Consider the following 16,876-nt stretch of genomic DNA (forward strand, 5'->3'; position numbering starts at 1 on the left):
GACTGAATGGAAGATGCAAGAGTCACCATGGAACCAGGATCTGCAAGGGGCAGAGAAGCAGGTGGCTACTGACCGGGATAGTGGAGGTAAAGCTGATTTTGACAGCACCGCGAAAATCTGTAGCTGGAAGCTGTGGTACCTGTCACAGACTCGTGGCAAGTGGAGATGCATTCCATGGATCTAGGGAGGGTGGCATAAACTTACAAGCCCATACCAGAGTGCCCACCTGGAAGGGAGAGGCCTCAATGATATCGTGTGTCAGCAGTGGGTTTGGCATGTCCCAAAGATTTTGGTGATAAGTGGCCAGATGCCATTCGGCTGGGCTGTGGCCTTCAGATAGGGTAGTCCTGTAAGTTGTTAAAAAACCATATAACGCATTACATGCAGTGTTGGACATCATTTCCTTACAGATGACAGCTGCGGCTTGGTCCTTCATTGGTGCAAGTCCATTTGCCAAGGGTTTGAACCCCAAATATGTCAAGGATGGTTAATGAAAAAACACTTGTGGATTGCATTTGAGTCTTTCATCTGCCAGCATTTAGAACAAGAGCTGAATACTGTGAAAGTGGTGGAGTCACACCAGTGACCAAAATAACATCAAGGCATGTGGCACAGTTGGGAGTATTTGTAGCAAGAGATGACTAAATGGTGAAATACGGCATAAACTGAATAGATTCAAAAAGTTAATAAATTATGATAGTAAAGGCTATGTGAGGTATTTGGTGTGAGGTTAGCCTTTGATGCTACATGCAAGGGGATTTGAAAATATGCTTCCCAGAGATCAATGAATAAATTACAAAGAGTTCATCTGAGTTTGGTAAGGGGTAAATTTCCATTTCCACCTGTGCATTGTTTGTTACCTTGAAATCGCTGCAAAGTCTCAGTGTGCCATTGGGTTTGTGTGTTGTTCCCTGATGTGTGGGCCATTAGCTGCGGAGTGAGTCTGTCCAGCTCTATTTTGAGGGCATCCTTTAGAGCTATGGGCATAGGGCTAACTTTCAAAAAACTTGGAGTAGCAGTCAGTTTGAGTATCACCAGCTTTGAAATCAGGTGTCTTACGTAATCTCATTGAGAAGATTTGAGCATGTCTATCACAGCAAGTCTTTCAGGCAGTGCAAGATACTCTGTATTGACGTGGTGTGCATGTTTCATGAACCATAAATCCGAAAGTATGAAGAGTATTCCAGAAATGAAGAGCTGAATGTCATGAAAGTGGTGGAGTCACACCAGTGACCAAAACTTTGGAGTCGGCTATCTCAAGGAATTTCACTGGATAAGAGAATTCATTTGTGAGTGAGTGAAACTGAAAGATTTCCTTGCAAGGACACCTTAAAAGGCAAAATGTGAGCAGAATTGAGTTGAAATAAAAGTTATTGGTATTTGGTTTTAAAATCTCTCCTCCCTGCTGAATTTTTGAAGACCAACAACAGTGTAATATTTATCTGATTAGTGCTTATCCCTTGTTTGGTTTCTCACATTACTGCACCTTTATTTTTCAACATTTTTAGTACTCAGTTTTACATTAATCTTGATTTCTTCCTCTTCTGTTATTATTATTATTATTATTATTATTATTATTATTATTATTATTATGTACTTAAAACTATTTCTGTCCCTTTAAGATAATCATCTTTCATTACATGTGTGAGAACATATATGTAGTTTTATCAATGATTGCACGTCCATGGAATGGAGTACTGAGGCCCACCTTGGCATTCTGTGTGATGTTGGTAGCTCAATGCAGTACCTGCTGTGATGTAAGGATGTCTGCTCTCAAACTCCATCTGCCGCAAGCTGCCTAAAAAGGACATCAAACAAATAATAATAAAAATACAAAACAAATCTTTGGACACATATATCTCCCACATGTGAATAAATAACATCTTTCTGGACTAGTGTGGTCCCTTTTCATTATTGTTAGAAATATAACAAAACTAATTACAGGATGTATATGCCCCAGGAAAAACCCAGGAATTTTTTCATCCGGGAAAAACCCAGACATTTTTTAGAATTTCAGGAATTTTTCGTTGTTTCAGTTTTCAATTAAATTTCTGTAATTTTTATTTGTAAGAACTAATACTCTAACAAGTAATTTTACTTTAGCTCACTGCTCTGGAATAACACTGCAGGAGTGAAACATAAACAAGAGAATAACACCAAAATAAAACTTTAGTTGCAAACAAAATGTGTTTACAGCAACAAAACACAGTGCACACAAAAGCATCTGCTGCCAGCAAAATGTATCAGTCCACGCAATACTTCATACCAACAAACTGCTTTTGCTGCATCTTTCTCATATGTCTCATTTCGATGAGCATGACATCACAACTTCACATTTCTAACAGGTCGTGGGAAAAGATTGCGAATGGTGGTTTAGGAAGAATTACTTTCAAAGTAAATTTCCTTGTAAGCCAAATGAGTTATTTTAATTGAGAGAATGTCAATGAATTTCTTAAATCACAGAGCATTTGACTCTCATTCAAAAAATGGCACTTTGAGGACCAGCCACTTAGAAAATTTTCAAGCCCAGGAGACAACCATTTATGAAATTATTTAAAATTTTGCTGGCACATTTGTGTTTGACATATCGTAAAACGTAACACATGCTAAATAAAAGGGGGAGGGGAGGGGGTTTCAAGGTTAGTTTTTCACATTTATTTTAGTTCTTTTATAGATTACAAACCCTACAATAATGATAGCAAAAAGTATAATTATCCTTAGAAGGGAGGAGAGGGGGGAGGAGGAGGGCAAAGTGCGTTCTTTAGCAGTTTCACCTATAATTGTCTTCTCTGTGAAAAAGTTGTAGTGCTCTATGGAATATGTATTCGGCCAGGTAACCCACAAAGTGTTTGGTGCACAGCAGGGAAATTTATAATCATACTTGTCAGAAATATTCAGCTGCCACAATTTAAACTGTGCTCCTAGGATCCTGCCTAACCACACTGTCAAAAAAAAAAACCTCTTAACGACCAATATTGTACATGAAAGCCTAGGTTTCTTTGTTAACTATACTGTGTTTATATTAATTTAAACCATTAACTTTTTCTATTTATGTGTTTATGCTACTTAACCATGATGTTGCCATTGGCTATTGTGCTGTATTTGGTGGAATTGTATTTGTACTTTTGTAACACGAAATACGCAGTGTAATTGTTGCTGTGTGTTGAAGATATTTCCAAAACACATTGTTTCTTGCTGTGTTTTGTTTTGTAAAGCACTGGGAAGTTTTGCGCCAAACCTTTACCATTCAAAAGATTGCTAAGTTTTACAGCTCTGGAAGAAAATATATCGCCACTTAACTTGGAAAACGGTAATTTCACCAGGGATTTAGTGTATTTTCACCGAATAAAAAGTTTATTTTTAACCAGGAAATATGGGAAAAACTGGAGAACTTTTTTTTTTGTCCACATATAGAGTCTGTAATTTTACACACTCCTGCTCATGTATTAGTCGATGGTACAGAAAATGCATCACCTCTAAGGTTTATGGGAAAATTGCTGAATTTAATTCGGCTCAGTTCTGTAACCTCACAAACTGATGTATATAGATCCAAAGAATTGTCTCAGCTGATTACAAGGTCACAGAATCAGTGGTGCAGAGTAACCTCATAGTGTGGTTGCCGGTGAATGCTTGTAAATACATTTGCTGGACCACACACTGAGAAATACACTTCGGTAGAGTCATCACTCACTTTTTAGATTTCCATAACTTCGGTTGTATCTGAATCAGAACTGCTACAGCACACCTCTTGCCACGCCTGGGACATGTTGTACACAGTGGGGGCAAGTGCTGTGTATGTAGTGAAGGAGACATGTGCCATCGCTGCAGGTATGATTCTTTACGAGAACATCTGGGCCATGGAGCAGGTGAAGGCCCCACTGAAAAGGAAATGATTTCCAATGTGGCTGGTGTCGTAGAGCTGACTGTTGTGATTTTTATGTTGATCATAAACAAACTCTGGGCTGCATGGGCAGTTTCATTTGCATTACTGCCATCAGAGGCAGATCTCATTGCCTCAGTGTGTGGCTCGTCACCTTAGTCAGAGGTAAGATGGGCTATAATGTACCTGTCTATGAAGTACATGTAATTCTAATTGATTGGAGCTCTGTCTCCACTGCCAGAATTCTAGCCTTTGTGCAATAATATGTTACTTTATTGCAAAAAAGTCTTGTAAAAAGAAAAGTCTTTTAGAAAACTCAAGTTCCACCAGATTTGTTAATGGCTCTTCAAATTAGATTATACAGGTCAGGATTTTGTGAAAAAAATATGGCCTTTTGTCTTTCCATATCAAAAAGCTGACAAATGTAACTGCAATCATTTGCAGTAAAGCTTACCACCCTTTGCGTTGTTTGTTATATGGTGGAAAACCCACAAATACAGGTATTGTGGAAGATGTTCCTGCAAAACTTTGTAGCACTTGCATCCTATAGTATAGCTGTTGTTAGCTCCTGACAACCCTGCACCATTTGTGTTAGTATTTGTAGTGGTTTCCTCCATAGCTGAAATTCCATACTCTCACCTGATTACTAAAATGTTCACTGTCTGAGTGATGTACACCACAGATCCCATCTTCATCACCACATTTCTAAATTTGAGTTACACATGAGCTGGAAGCGACAATGCCTGATCTATTTACAACATAAGATATGTACAGGATGCTCATTGGAAACAGTGTGAGCTAACTTAAGTCAGTATTTCAAAGCAAGGTTCAGTCCACACTGTATCAAAGTTCCACCTACAACAGATAGAGCCCACCATATTAACACGTTAGCCCTAGCAGTAGCACATCTGCCAAGCAATCTGTAAATCACATTAAAATTGACTCAGACTGGCCCTCGGCCAGCTTACATGACAAATTCTGGCATGATGCTATCAGAGGGTGCTCCTGATAATCAGCAGACCCTGGGTGTAGCACCACAGTGCTACAGCAGTGTTGAGCCAGCTACTTGGTTTACATAGTGACATTGGATTTACCAACACACAATGTTAAGAACGTCGGGAAAATGTGCCTTGAAAAATATAAAGAGAATGAGTAGCCTCAAACACTAGACCATTCTGGAATCAATCCAACTTTGTCTCAGATACATCTTCTTCTTCTGTAGTGGTCAATCCAAGGATTGGTTTGCAACAGCTACAATGGCAGCTTGTCTCCATTCTGTGCGTCTTTCAGCTTTTCTCTTCATTTCTTTATAGGTGTTACATACCACATCTTTCACGATTTGATCCATGTACCTCAGTCGTGGTCTTCCTCTTGGTCTTTTTCCCTCGACATATCCCTCTATGATTGTGTTCAGAAGTCCTTTATGTCTTAATAGATGGCCTGTAAATTGCACTCTTCTTTTAACAATGAAACTCCAGAAGCTTCTCTTCTCACCTGCTCTTTCCAGAACCACTTCGTTTGTGACCTTGTCGATCCATTTTATTTTGAGCATGCGTCTATAGCACCACATTTCAAAAGAATTTAGCTTCTGGTCTTCCTCTGTCCCGAGAGTCCATGTTTCACACCCATAGCACGCCACACTCCACACATGTGATTTCAAAAATCTTTTCCTGATTTCAAGGCTGAAGCTCTTGGATGTTAATATGTTTTTCTTCTTGTTAATAACCCATAATGCTGTAAACTCTCTTAAGTTCCCGAACTTACACTAACAACATAATGAAAAGGATAGTTGCTACTCATCATATAGCGGACCTGCTGAGTCTTTCTGCAGCTCAGCATCTCCAGTATATGGTGAGCAGCAACTATCCTTTTCATTATATTGCTACATTCCATCCTGGATTTTCCATTGTTCAAACTTACACTAAATTCTGTCAGTCGTGTGACTTTTGCCATGAAATTTACCAAAAATATGAGTCACACATAGTGAAAAATGTTAAGTCTTCACAGTTCACTATCAGGATTCACACTAAAGCCAGCTATCTCGTGTGACTTTGTTACTTGCCAATCGGACAAAGGTTCCTCTTATTTAACTGCACTATACTGGTCTGTACACTCTGTACTACTGGCACAGTATACCTGAACACTAACCCTCTCACTACATAAGTAAATGATTATTGTGTAACATTTAAATATTAAATTCAAGTATACAAAAATGTGCATCCTGATGCTCCGATCAACATGGTGCCAGAAGGTAATTTTTATCTTAACATGTCTTTTGGTAAACAAACAATTAAGAACTCTCACTTAGAATGATTTTTGTACAATAAAAGAAACTTGTTTACATTTCGCAATAAACAGACATGCAATATGATATTCTGAAAGACTTTTTCATTACCTTTCTTCTAATAAAATCGGTACTGTGCACAGTTTTGCTGTTATTAAGATGGTTAGCTTCACACAATTTCTGGAGTCAGTAACTATGATCCAAACTTAAAGGTAAAACTACATTATTGTTACTGTACATTAGTCTCAAGTTCCTTAGCCATATACCACATCTGAAACTAATTTTATCAGAGATCTCTAAAGCATTTGATAGTACATAAGAATTACAAGTAACTGATATTTTGTCAATCGCTGTAGCAATATTTATTTGCTTAACATTATTTTCAAATAAATTACCCAATTCTTCACTTTTAAATAAGAATAACTTTAAAGTTTTTGTTGTTTGACTTAGTCCTTTACAACAAAAATTCTTGCCTGAAATTTATTTTCCAATGGTGTTTTTGGTTTTATCATAGCTCAGCTGATTTTCTGCTGTTGTCAGTATTGAACATAGAATACCATTACTATGCTTGTGGCTACCACTAGCCTTTGATAATCATGTCCTTGCCACATGGATCCCTCTCTGTGTAAAAATTGGATTCTTTTGTGGTCTGTCACCTGTGTTGGGGGCGGCTGAGATACACACATTGACAGCCAGCTTGCATGTTGTTGAGCCCACTACCCTGCATATGACATCAGCATTCTTAATTCCATCTCCTTCTCCATGTCTGTGGTCTTAGGAATCAGATAGCTCAGGTTTTACCATGAATTTTTGAAGATTGTGTCATATAGGTATAACACCTTCAGTCAAACTCCAGTGAAAGTATTTTTACTTTTATAAACAAAGGCAGTTGACTTTTGTGTAAAACATTGGACAAACTCAAATTTCTACATCACTCATTTCTTATCATATCAGGTGCACAATTTCTTTCATCATATATGTGCATGTGTAATTGAATTACATGTATGTATGTATGTATGTATGTATGTACTGTGATGACCTCATGAGCTCATGGAGCTATTTGTTACATAAGTTTTCTGGCTACAATTGTCTCCCTATTTTATTACGTAGTAAGATATACCATCAAGACCAAATGGGAAGAGAATTTGTCATATAGTTTGATTAATGTGAAGGAAATTTGTCATATAGTTTGATTAATGTGAAGGAACTCTTCCAGACCTGAAGCCATTAAAGTGATTTTTGCATGTCTTTAGCATTTTGTTGATGGAGAGTGAACAAGCGGAAGATTGCTAGCTACATGTGACAAATTATTGCTTGATATCTGTTGTTTGTTTGCCATTGTAACTGAGTGGTTGCACGATTTTGTTTGGTGTCAGTTTGTAAAGTCTATCTTAGAATATTCCATAAATCTATACATTTCTGGTTCAGATATCAAGGGTTTATTTCCTAGCTGTTGTGCCTTTGATATTACTTTATTTGGGATCTTCTTGTATACTCAAAAATACTTGTGGATGCTTGGATTGCCGTAGTTACCTTGCACGTATAGTAACTTAAGTCTTGGATGACACACTTATACCATTTATGACACACCATTATGAGGTCTCATGCATGTACGTTTTACTTTAACTTTATTACTGGGAAGGCATTATTGGAATGATGATGCATTATTGCTATAACTTCAAGTTGAACAAATATATTTCGAGGAAGACGCAATACATGAAAGTCACAGATCAAGTAAACAGAGTAAGACGTGTGTACACTTTGACAATCAAATCATAACTGAGTCCGAGTCTAGCGGCTGCTGGCTGGCTGGCCGCTTAGGTGGCGCTTCTGCTGCATGGCTGGCAGACAGCGCCGCATGTAGAAGACGCGCGTAACTGCGCAGCGGCACTTTGAAAGATCGGTGACTCACAACGCTTTTCCCCTGTTTCAAGTTTTTGAACAAGTCTTGATGGAGGTGGCCTGTAGATTGCTAACGTCCATAGGTGTTGTTGACTGGCCGTAAAGTCCCGAGGAGGAGGCTTCCCATACGTACAGAATTGTCCCCGATGATAACGGGTCGAAATGACAAGAGACGTGGGGGTCGAATCTGCTGGGGCCCCATGCACCAATCTGCCTGTTGTGGCAAGTCCGGTTGTTATAACAGGAGACATGGGCGATGAGTCCGCGTCCGTAGGAGAAGGAGGCGAGTAGAGTTGCTCTGACAGATGATGGTCATCTGGTTCCTGCATGGGCACGTCATCTGGTTCCTGCATGGGCACGTCATCTGGTTCCTGCATGGGCACGTCATCTGGTTCCTGCATGGGCACGTCATCTGGTTCCTGCATGGGCACGTCATCTGGTTCCTGCATGGGCACGTCATCTGGTTCCTGCAAGGGCACGTCATCTGGTTCCTGCAAGGGCACGTCATCTGGTTCCTGCAAGGGCACGTAATCTGGTTCCTGCAAGGGCACGTAATCTGGTTCCTGCATGGGCACGTCATCTGGTTCCTGCATGGGCACGTCATCTGGTTCCTGCATGGGCACGTCATCTGGTTCCTGCATGGGCACGTCATCTGGTTCCTGCATGGGCACGTCATCTGGTTCCTGCATGGGCACGTCATCTGGTTCCTGCATGGGCACGTCATCTGGTTCCTGCATGGGCACGTCATCTGGTTCCTGCATGGGCACGTCATCTGGTTCCTGCATGGGCACGTCATCTGGTTCCTGCATGGGCACGTCATCTGGTTCCTGCATGGGCACGTCATCTGGTTCCTGCATGGGCACGTCATCTGGTTCCTGCATGGGCACGTCATCTGGTTCCTGCATGGGCACGTCATCTGGTTCCTGCATGGGCACGTCATCTGGTTCCTGCATGGGCACGTCATCTGGTTCCTGCATGGGCACGTCATCTGGTTCCTGCATGGGCACGTCATCTGGTTCCTGCATGGGCACGTCTCCTGGTGGCGTTAGTTTTTGTGCTGGCACCGATATGATGGTGAGAGGACTGCGTCGGAGTAATGAGAGATACCAGTATCCTGAGCGTCAGGTAGAGCCGTAGGTGGTGTTACGGCATCTGGAACAGGCGCTGCCGGCACACGAGGGCGAAGCTGGTCCGAATGATGCACTGCAACACCCGTGTCCGTCTGGATTTCATACAGGCGTTGGTCACGGTGTCGTAAGATGTGGCCAGGACTCCATTTTGGCTGCCTGCCATATCCCCGTACTCAAACAAGGTCGTCGGCGGTGAACCGGCCCAGCAAAGGCACTTGCGGCCGTGAGGTGGAAGTCCACAGAAGATGAAGTAGTGTGCAGGGCTGTCGGCCGTGTAAGAGCTCAGCTGGGCTGTGGTCGCCCATGGGGGTGAAACGGTAAGAAGCCAGAAATTGGAGAAGCTGCATCATCAGCAGCAGAAGAAGTCAGGAGTTTCCTCATCTGAGCCTTAAATGTGCGGACCAGCCGTTCAGCCTCACCGTTTGACTGTGGATGGAACGGAAGGGCCGTGACATGCATGACGCCGTGACAGGCACAAAAATCCGCAAAATCGGAAAAGGCAAATTGTGGACCATTATCAGTAACAAGAGTAGAGGGATGGCCTTCCAAAGAGAAGATGCGTGCTAGAGCATTGGTGGTTGCTGCGGTGGTAGGCGACATGCAACAGACAATGAAAGGAAAGTTAGAATAGGCATCAGTAACGAGAAGCCAATAAGTACCTAAAAAAGGTCCCGCGAAGTCAGCATGAATACGCTCGCAGGGCTTCTCAGGCGAAGGCCACGGTGACTAAGATGACTTCAGGGTGGCGGCCTGTGACCCACAGGCAGCGACCATGTGTGCGATTTCAGTGTCAATGCTGGGCCAATACACATGATGGCGCGCCAGCGATTTTGTATGAGAGACACCCCAGTGCCCTTGGTGAAGGAGGCACAAGACCGAAGTACGCAAAGACGCAGGTACCACAACACGCGACGAAGCATTTTCCGTGGAAAGGAGGATAACACCAACCCTAGCCATGAAGCGGTAACACAAAACGTAGTAGTTCCACAACGGATCAGAAGTCTTAGCGGACGGACGATCTGGCCAACCCTTCTGAATACAACGTAAAACCCGGGAGATGGTAGGATCAGAACCCATAGCAGCCGCCAGCCAGTCCCCGGTGATGGGGAACCTGTCCACAACCCGCTGCTCGGCTACATCCAGGTGGAAACACAAAAGTTCGTCCCTATCGAATGCCAGATCAGGACCCATGGGAAGGCGAGACAGTGCATCAGCATTCACATGTTGAGCCGCTGGCCGGAAATGAATCTCATAATTGAAACGAGACCAGTAAAGAGCCCAACGCTGGAGGTGGTGTGCAGCCTTGTCGGGAAGTGACTTTGATGGATGAAACAAGGAAACAAGTGGTTTGTGATCCGTAACAAGACGAAATTTGGATCCATAGAGGAAAAACACCAAACTTATGAAGAGCATAAATAATCGCCAAAGCTTCTTTTTCAATTTGAGAATACTTTTGTTCAGCATCCGTGAGCGTTTTGGAGGCATAAGCAATGGGTTGTTCAGAACCGTCAGAAAAACGGTGCGCAAGAACTGCACCGACCCCGTATTGAGAGGCGTCCTTGGCAAGAACAAGATGTTGGCCAGGTCGATAAGTAGCCAGGCACGGGGCCTGTTTCAGCATAGTCTTCAATTTCTGGAAAGCTGCATCACATGACACGGACCAGTGAAAAGGCACATTTTTATGCAACAGGCGATGCAACGGTAAAAACTTGTGATAGTATGCTATTTTCCCCAAGAAGGCCTGCAGTTCCTTAACAGATGTAGGGTGAGGAAGGGTATCGATCGCAGTGACAGTTTGCTGTAGCGGACGAATACCATCCCGAGAGAGTTGAAACCCCAAGTACGTTATAGATGCCTGAAAAAATTTTGATTTCTGAAGATTACACTTAAGACTGGCAGTGTGTAAGACATGAAAAAGTGTGCGGAGATTTTGAAGATGTTCCTCAGTGGTGGAGCCAGTGGCAACAGTGTCGTCCTGGTAATTTATACACCCAGGGACAGTGAGCAATAAATGTTCCAAGAATCGCTGAAAGAGAGCAGGGGTGCTGGCAACCCCGAATGGCAACCATTGGTATTGATAGAGGCCGAAAGGCGTGTTAAGGACCAGAAACTGCCGGGAAGCAGCGTCAAGAGAAAGTCAGTTTAGGTCAAGTTTAGAAAAATACTGGCCTGGAGCAAGTTTAGTGAACAATTCTACATCTACATTTATACTCTGCAAGCCACCCAACGGTGTGTGGCGGAGGGCACTTTACGTGCCACTGTCATTACCTCCCTTTCCTGTTCCAGTCGCGTATGGTTCGTGGGAAGAACGACTGTCTGAAAGCCTCCATGCGCGCTCTAATCTCTCTAATTTTACATTCGTGATCTCCTCGGGAGGTATAAGTAGGGGGAAGCAATATATTCGATACCTCATCCAGAAACACACCCTCTCGAAACCTGGCGAGCAAGCTACACCGCGATGCAGAGCACCTATCTTGCAGAGTCTGCCACTTGAGTGTATTAAACATCTCCGTAACGCTATCACGGTTACCAAATAACCCTGTGACAAAACGTGCCACTCTTCTTTGGATCTTCTCTATCTCCTCCGTCAACCCGATCTGGTACGGATCCCACACTGATGAGCAATACTCAAGTATAGGTCGAACGAGTGTTTTGTAAGCCACCTCCTTTGTTGATGGACTACATTTTCTAAGCACTCTCCCAATGAATCTCAACCTGGTACCCGCCTTACCAACAATTAATTTTATATGATCATTCCACTTCAAATCGTTCCGCACGCATACTCCCAGATATTTTACAGAAGTAACTGCTACCAGTGTTTGTTCCACTATCATATAATCATACAATAAAGGATCCTTCTTTCTATGTATTCGCAATACATTACATTTGTCTATGTTGAGGGACAGTTGCCACTCCCTGCACCAAGTGCCTATCCGCTGCAGATCTACCTGCATTTCGCTACAATTTTCTAACGCTGCAACTTCTCTGTATACTACAGCATCATCCGCGAAAAGCCGCATGGAGCTTCCGACACTATCTACTAGGTCATTTATATATATTGTGAAAAGCAATGGTCCCATAACATTCCCCAGTGGCACGCCAGAGGTTACTTTAACGTCTGTAGACGTCTCTCCATTGATAACAACATGCTGTGTTCTGTTTGCTAAAAACTCTTCAATCCAGCCACACAGCTGGTCTGATATTCCGTAGGCTCTTACTTTGTTTATCAGGCGACAGTGCGGAACTGTATCGAACGCCTTCCGGAAGTCAAGAAAAATAGCATCTACCTGGGAGCCTGTATCTAATATTTTCTGGGTCTCGTGAACAAATAAAGCGAGTTGGGTCTCACACGATCGCTGTTTACGGAATCCATGTTGATTCCTACAGAGTAGATTCTGGGTTTCCAAAAACAACATGATACTCGAGCAAAAAACATGTTCTAAAATTCTACAACAGATCGACGTCAGAGATATAGGTCTACAGTTTTGCGCATCTGCTCAACGACCTTTCTTGAAGACTGGGACTACCTGTGCTCTTTTCCAATCATTTGGAACCCTCCGTTCCTCTAGAGACTTGCGGTACACGGCTGTTAGAAGGGGGGCAAGTTCTTTCGTGTACTCTGTGTAGAGTCGAATTGGTATCCCGTCAGGTCCAGTGGACTTTCCTCTGTTGAGTGATTCCAGTTGCTTTTCTATTCCTTGGACACTTATTTCGATGTCAGCCATTTTTTCGTTTGTGCGAGGCATAGGGTAAGTGTCGATAAGGCATTTTGCATTTACGGTGGCTTTGAAATCGCCACAGAGACGACTATCACCATTTGGCTTAGCAACGACAACGACAGGAAAGGACCACTCACTGGAAGTGACAGGAAGCAAGACCCCTGAAGCAGTGAGACGATCCAGCTCCGTTTTGATCTGATCACAAAGGGCCACAGGAATGGGCCGAGCCCGAAAAAACTTAGGCCGAGCAGTGGGTTTGAGCGTGATATGAGCATCAAAGTCATTTGCATGGCCTAACCCAGGAGAAAAAAGGGACTAAAATGTCGTCAACAAGGAATCCAATTGAGCATAAGGAATGGCATCAGAGACAATATTGACAATCATCTATGGAGAACCCAAAAACGTGAAAGGCATCGAAACCAAAAAGATTCTCCGCGTTACTATGGTCGACCACAAATATGGGAACAGTGTGAATGACAGATTTGTAAGATACCTCAGCATCAAATTGTCTCAAGAGAGAAATCTTCTGTTTATTGTAATTCTGTAATTGCCTAGAGACAGGTGACAGGATTGGAGAACTCAACTGAAGATACGTCTGAGAATTGATGATAGTGGCAGCAGAACCAGTATCCACCTGCATGCGAACATCTCGACCAGGGAAGAAGTACATTTGACAGACAACACAGAATCAGAATCAGCGCCATGTTCATGAACATCATGTATGCGGTCGGATTTGCAAACGGATGACACATGACCCTTTTTTTTTTTTTTTTTTTTGCATTTGTGACACACGGCCCAATGTTGTGGACAGTCTTCTTGTGAATGTTTCGTAAAACACCGCGGACATGAAGGAAGTTGCCATGGGTTTTGCTGCAGTTTCTTAGAGGTTTGTTTACGGTTAGGCCGAGGCTGCGCTTGGGAGCGTACTGCGGCCACGTCGGCCAGCGGGGACACGCCACACGCTTCGTCAACATTTCACAGAGGTTGTATTTCCCCGACGTCACCCCATGCCTCTATTTGCACTCCAGCGGCGCAAGAAATTTCAAAAGACTGAGCGATGGATAGAACTTCATCTAGAGTCAGATTTGCCAACTGAAGGGCACGCTGCCTAACTTCTTTGTCGGGCACCGATCGGATAATAGCATCCCGTACCATGGAATCGGCGTAGGATTCTTTGTGAACTTCAGTAACAAATTGACACTTTCTACTAAGGCTGTGAAGTTCAGTAGCCCAAGTGCGATAGGATTGATTCGGTTGTTTTTGACAACGATAAAAGGCAACACGAAAGTGTACCACATGCGTTTGCTTTTGGAAATAGACGGACAGAAGTGAGCACATTTCAGCAAAGGACAAAGACGCAGGATCTTTCAAAGGAGCCAATTGCGACAACAACCGATATGTTTGAGGTGAAATACATGAGAAGAACAGAGACTTGCATGTTTGTCCGTCCACGACATGAAATGCCAAGAAGTGCTGTCGAAGACATTTTTCGTAATCAGACCAGTCTTCCACCATCTCGTCGTAAGGAGGAAAAGGAGGTAGAGACAACGACGAGAGACGCCCCGCAATTGATGCCACGACGAAATCACGAATCACATTTGTGAGAAGCGTTTGCTGTTCTATGAGACCTTGCAATAGTTGCTCTAAAGTAGCCATGGAAACATGTGGGTCAACGACGGAAAAGAAAAATCACTACCTCGTCGCCAATTGTTATAACTTCAAGTTGAACAAATATATTTCAAGGAAGACACAATACATAAAAGTCACAGATCAAGTAAACAGAGTAAGGCGTGTGTGCACTTTAACAGTCAAATCATAACTGAGTCTGAGTCTTGCGGCCGCTGGCTGGCTGGCCGCTTAGGGTGGCGCTGCTACTGCATAGCTGGCAGACAGCGCCGCATGTAGAGGACGCGTGTAACATACCCATGCAGGAACCAGATGACCATCATCTGTCAGAGCAACTCTACTCGCCTCCTTCTCCTACGGACGCGGACGCATCGCCCATGTCTCCTGTTATAATACCCGGACTTGCCACAACGGGCAGATTGGTGCACGGGGCCCCAGCAGATTTGACCCCCATGTGTCTTGTCATCTCGACCCATTATCATCGGGGACACTTCCGTCCGTACGGCCAGTCAAACAACACCTATGCACGTTAACAATCTACAGGCCACTTCCATCAAGACCTGTGGAAAAACTTCAAACAGGGGAAAAGTGTTGTGACTCGCCGATCTTTCAAAGTGCTGCCGCGCAGTTACGCGCGTCCTCTACATGTGGCGCTGTCTGCCAGCCATGCAGCAGCAGCGCCACCTAAGCAGCCAGCCAGCCAGCGGCCGCTAGACTCGGACTCAGTTATGATTTGACTGTTAAAGTGACACACGTCATACTCTGTTTACTTGATCTGTGACTTTCATGTATTGTGTCGTCCTTGAAATATGTTTGTTCAACTTGAAGTTATAACAGAAAGATGATTCTATGTCAGCAGAGTTAGAATGTTTTCTTTGTCATGTTTGTATTTTCACTTGGATTTATCATTCCAAATACTCATTTAGTGAGTTTTGATGTATACATTTGTAATTTTCTTTTCTTTTTTATATTAGTGCCTCTCTCCTCCACCTCTCCTTGCATCCTAGTTTACCTATATTATTTTACAAACATTTTTTGAATTTTTCTGAGTACTCCACAACCATGACTTTTTAAACATGAGTAAGTTTCCTGTGTATAAGTTGAACTTTGACGTGTTTTTCTGGGAAGGCTAAGCACTGATTGTATGGAAATCTGTTAGGATTTATAAATACTGTGTGAAGTTTGCTACACTGTAGAATCCATCAAAAAAGGGGAACCATCGGGGATGTGGACTGAAGCATATCATAGAAACTTAATCTGTAAATTTCATTGGCAGTAAATCAATACTACACTCTTAATGCTATTAGTGGTTATGACATCTAAATTTAACCTTTTAATTTAGAAATACGTGCTATTTTTTTTAAAAAAAGATGCTTCTTCAGTTATATTAAATATCTGATTTTTATCTCATATTGGAAGTTTACTATCCTGTGTGTCATAGGTAGACTGTTCATTTCCACTTGCTTCCACTTGCTCCAGTTGATAGACCAAACAGGGAAATAAACACATGTTCTTGTGAGTCCACAATAGCCTGTAAGTTCATGAGTGAACACCAATAAGTCTGGTCATACGAAGTCAGCATGGAAACGCAAAAGTTCTGAATCAGTAGACACGTGAGGTCAGGAAACAGTCATCTTGCCTGTGTAATGATGCGACACAAATAACTAGAAAGTACACTGAGCAATAAGGTTCACCACGAACCTGGGCCACAGGCTGTAGCTCCCCTTAAGGCAGTGGCCCACAGCAACCACTTGATACCTCTGACATATTCGCCTCTGCACTAGGCGGGGAATCTGAATCAGTGTCAGATACAAAATATAGCTTAATATTTACTTGAATACGTGGATAGTTTTAAAATAGAAAAGTGCCTACATCCATAAATGCAAAGTACTGTTTACAGTATGCCCATCAAATTGTGTAGCTTCATAATAAACACTGTTATTTATCATGTAGCTAATGTAAATTTTCAATTCTGGAATCTTGATTTTCATATAATTTGTAAAACTTGCTAAAGGGATATGTTTTCAATTTTCTTAGGAAATTATTGGGATTACCAATTTCTTGATTTGTTAGATGGAAGATTTTGAATGCATTTGTACTAGAGTACATAAATCCACATAGAATCACAGACAAGAGGGTAATACCTACATGAAAATTATTTTTGTGTCTTGCATTGTGATTGTGTATCAGAAACTGATTTTTATTACCAACACAAAAATGTACTGGGAAGTAATGTTAAAGTTCCAAGACCCTTCAACATGCCTCAACAAGGTGTGCTACTTCACACGGTGTTCTTACTGTTCCCTTCTGCTGAACAAATACTTAAACTGCTTTA

The 16,876-nt window shown here is 42.5% G+C and overlaps 1 protein-coding gene across 1 annotated transcript in view; it reads left to right on the top strand.

Moving 5' to 3' along the window:
- The window catches only part of LOC126251672 (serine/threonine-protein kinase RIO1), a 116,843-nt gene that overhangs the window by 43,306 nt on the left and 56,661 nt on the right, over positions 1 to 16,876 (top strand). The gene's annotated exons all lie outside the window — the stretch shown is intronic.

Source organism: Schistocerca nitens, chromosome 4 (assembly GCF_023898315.1).
Source record: "Schistocerca nitens isolate TAMUIC-IGC-003100 chromosome 4, iqSchNite1.1, whole genome shotgun sequence".
Lineage (NCBI taxonomy): Eukaryota > Metazoa > Arthropoda > Insecta > Orthoptera > Acrididae > Schistocerca > Schistocerca nitens.